General features: G+C 43.4%; 1 non-coding gene across 1 annotated transcript; it reads left to right on the forward strand.

The window, feature by feature from the left end:
- The first annotated feature begins 1,271 nt into the window (after positions 1 to 1,271).
- On the forward strand, positions 1,272 to 1,343 carry trnad-guc (transfer RNA aspartic acid (anticodon GUC)). The gene has a single exon. It is a non-coding gene; the product is annotated as a tRNA-Asp (tRNA).
- Positions 1,344 to 4,159: the final 2,816 nt, after the last annotated feature.

The raw sequence follows: 4,159 nt of genomic DNA on the forward strand, positions 1-4,159 counted from the left end.
TGCACGTCAAAGACGTTATCGGATATTCCCGACTACAGACTTTCGGTTTGATCATTTATTCGCGTTATTAATTCGGCTCCTGATTACATTAAACTAAACATGCTCAGATTGTTACAACCTTTGCTTGTCGGTTATTTTTGGGATCTTTCTGGATGGGCTCAAGGCGGGGTCTGTAAGCACAAGCAAACTGCCAGCACTTTTGTTTTACATGAAAATAGTTTGATGTCGGCCTATTGCGTTATTGTCTGGCTATAATTTGGAGGCAATATTAAACAATAGGCCCATATATTGTAAATATACATGTTGTGTTGTTTTGTTGTTATCACAAACGTATAGCCTGATCATAAATTTCATGGATACCTGGATGTTGTATGTTCCATTATATTTATGAATGAATGATTTATGTGAAGTCTGGCTTAGATTCGAGAATTAATCATATAGATTAAAAAAAGTTTTCATTTAAAACTTATCTCATATAATAAAATCCTCGTCCGAACGAACATATGTCAGAATGAAAAAACATTTAAATTATTTTTGTGATGCATCAGTATCAATAGCTACAACGTCATAACAGATATAGATATAATGCGGTTCATACTTTTGAAGTTGATGCGTATCTCCCGAAAAAAATCAACTCCAGAAGAGTCCGCGTCTGTAAATGCCTGAACTTCGGAATCGATCCTACCTTTGTTAGGCGCGGCATCTGTGTCTTGCAGCTGTTCCCTTGGATAAAGATGTTAATTGTCATGCTTACAGCATCTCGATCTCCGGCGTTTGTGAAGTTGGGATTGATGCTGTCCTGTGTTTTTTTTTTCCTTCCACACTTAAGCTCTGCTTGTTACTGCCCCATAGCGGAGCGCAAGTGAAACGGACTACCGGAGATTTGCACTGTTTTTCTGTTAGTGTGTATAATCAAAATATGACTCAGTTTGGCCAGTTAGAAAAATATGATAATAGAAAAGTATTCTTTTCCTCTCACTTTTTTTTCTTGATTTAATTACCGACTTCACGTACTTACACTGTGTCCCGTTGCACGATGTAATATTGCGAAACTATGATTTTGTGGCAGTGTTTTGTAAAGGAATTTTCCGTTTAATCATCGTCTTAGTATAAAGCTATATGGTTGTTCTGGTATCAGTGGACGTACATTATGTATTTTTTCTTCTCTTGAGCACCATGGTCATGACATGAAGCTCAGTCATTGATTACTCGCAAATGTTAGTAGTCATCCGCTGTTTATCTTGAAGATGTAAAAGTAGTGCGCGTACATCTCCTCGTTAGTATAGTGGTGAGTATCCCCGCCTGTCACGCGGGAGACCGGGGTTCGATTCCCCGACGGGGAGAGTCTGCATCTTTTTGCCTCGGTCTCAAAAGGCACCAAGCTAGAACCGGCCCCGTGTTAGTGGAAACGGGGCTTGTGACTTGTACTCATGCATAATATTCTGCGGGTCGCTCAGCAGCGCAGCATATGAAACTAGACTCGGATTGTAAGTGTGTGGTTTTGATAATTGATGTATGGATGGATGGATCCTTAATAAGAGATATAAACAATAAGGTCCAGTCGCCAACTAATCATGTAAAATACGTCATAAACTCATGGTTGTTAAACCCAGAATAAAAATGAAGACGTATAACTAGGAAAGTCAACTTGCACATTTCAATTTTGGTTCGATATAATCACGTTGTCCTTAACCCTCCAGTGCAGGAGGGGACGGTAATGCGCATCGAATGTTTCCGAACCTGTGTGTGATACAACCGAGGAAGAGCCGATGACTTCGGGGGAGGAGGGGCAGGCGACTCGGAAGAAAAAGCAGCAGAACCCAATGCAGCCTGTAGCCCATTCAAAGGCCTACTGTTGGACCTCTGCTTATTTTGCAATACGTCTTTAGTACGGACTGAAAAATGTCCGATTTCGATGAGTTTGAGAAGCAGTTAAGCGAAAATCGGCAAGGTAAGTTTGGCTTTGAAGATCGGTGTATGCTCCCTGTTTTAGGGTAATAAAGTGGCCGGCGTGTCCTAGCGCCGAGGATGGTGCGGAGGGCACTTCTGCTGGTTCCGAAAAGAAAAGCGCGGCTGGGAAATCGGTGCCTTTTATCCGAGCGCTCGCCGATTCTGAAACCTGCCCGATTCTTCTTCTCCCAGCTGCCGCAGGATCCCCGAAAACTGACCGCTTTGGTAAATCAGTGACATTCTTTGCTTGGCATTGTTATAGAGATCGCTAGGCCTGCATCCATCAGTGCCCGGCGTACATAACATGGACATTTCAATGAAACGTTATTGGGGTGCACTCGATGTGAAAGCCTGCGGTTTTATTTATTTAATTATTTACCATTATACACTTGGATCATAAATTGTGACCCGCGTATTTTCATTCGCAGTAACACACTATGCATGGATGTTTGTTGCAAGCGTTATATTTTCAAGATCACGTTTAAAGTTTTATGCAAATAAAAACGACCGCGACCACTTGATTTAAAGTCCGCACTTAATAACAGTGTTAGTTACTTGGTTTTTAAATACTACGACGAGTTTTCTATATAATGATATGATTTTGTCTCTTTCCGATGCACAATAGCCTTTCCCTTGGGTCCGAAATGCTGGCCCTGTCATCCGTACAGAATAAGTCTTTCTCACACGATCGCCGTTTCTTCATGATGTATAGACTCTAAAAATCAGCCGCGTTCCCTGGAATCATAACAACTGCTTTTAGGTCGTTATTGCAAAGTCTTGCACCTGTATCTACCTTTACAGCGGATAGCAGTAACTAACAATGATGTACAGTTATATAACAATACACATATAACTTCATTAAAGTGCAGAGAATCCAGTAAACTGAATAAACTTAAGCCATACTAACGCAACTGAAATATACAACATGCGTTACAACGGAGTCGAAAGTAGGATTGATTTATGTACCTATCAAATGGCAATCTTGTCATATCAGCTCCTTATCACTAAATCACTAAAATGTCATTCGAAACGACCTGATTCGGCTAGACGAGCACTAAGTGCCGCCGTGTTTGATAAACTAGCAGTTCCAGTCATTCATATCTGCGCTCTGACTATGCCTGCGATTGCGGTAATTGGTTATTACCGATTTACGTAAGATGCATTGGCCGCTCCGTGTCTGTACTTTTGCAGCGGTGCATTACCGTAACGCTGTTATAACTGATGCATGAAGCTGATTCCTCGAGCAGCACCTGCGTTTAAATGCTTCACTGAAAACTGCACCTTCAGGGATTTATTTAAGCTTCTATATGAAGGACCTGCTGGGATAGAAAGGTGATATTTTATTGCTAGTTTAATAAAGTGCTGTCTGTCAGATTGAAACGATATTAATTACCCATCCATCGTCCAACCAGTTATCTTAGTCAGGCTCCCCTGGAGCCTATTCCAGGCAAATTCCCCATACAGAGAGCAGAGGCAAAATTCAGGCCTCCAGACTCGGAGGCGTGAGGCAACTGTACTCACCACTGTGCTCCTATATCATTAATTAGTCTGGTTATGTTTTTATTGTTTCACAACAGACTGACATTCAAGGGGATGTCCTTGTGCCCTTGAAATTATTAGCCATTGAGAGATGGGTGTGTTTGTTTCAGGAGGGTGTGATTGAATATGTGAATTGAATGGAGGTGCTTCATTCTGGTGAGGAAACTGGGGAGTTAGACCCCGTACCACATCTTGGTCTCCGTAAGTGACTTTTAAGGCATAGCGCTGGGTCAGTCAGCATCCAGCACCCCAGGGAAGTTGGTAATATGATTACTCTGTGACTCATGGGCTTCAAACCCACAACCATCCGGACACACATTCATAATCCCTCTGAGTTACACATCTTGGATTTATCGAAATGGATGGTAGGGGGGCAGTCATGTCGCTCCGCCCACCGTCTCACTGGTACCACGGTGTCGTCCCCCAGAGCGGGAGAAGGAGCGACACAAGAAGCGTAGCCGCAGCCGGTCTCTGAGCCGTGGCGAGAAGCACCGCCGCTGGAGCAAGGACTCCAGGGGGCGGAGTCACGAGAAGCGCAGCAGCAGCCGCGACCGCAAGGGTCGTGACCGACGGAGCAGCTCACGCGAGCACAGGTACCCCCCCTCACGGTCCCGGTTACAGGCACTGAAGCTGATATCTAGCATGGTTTGAGGCCTCTTAACAAGTTTCT

The sequence above is a fragment of the Brienomyrus brachyistius genome, unplaced genomic scaffold (assembly GCF_023856365.1).
Source record: "Brienomyrus brachyistius isolate T26 unplaced genomic scaffold, BBRACH_0.4 scaffold338, whole genome shotgun sequence".
In the NCBI taxonomy this organism is placed as follows: Eukaryota; Metazoa; Chordata; class Actinopteri; order Osteoglossiformes; family Mormyridae; genus Brienomyrus; species Brienomyrus brachyistius.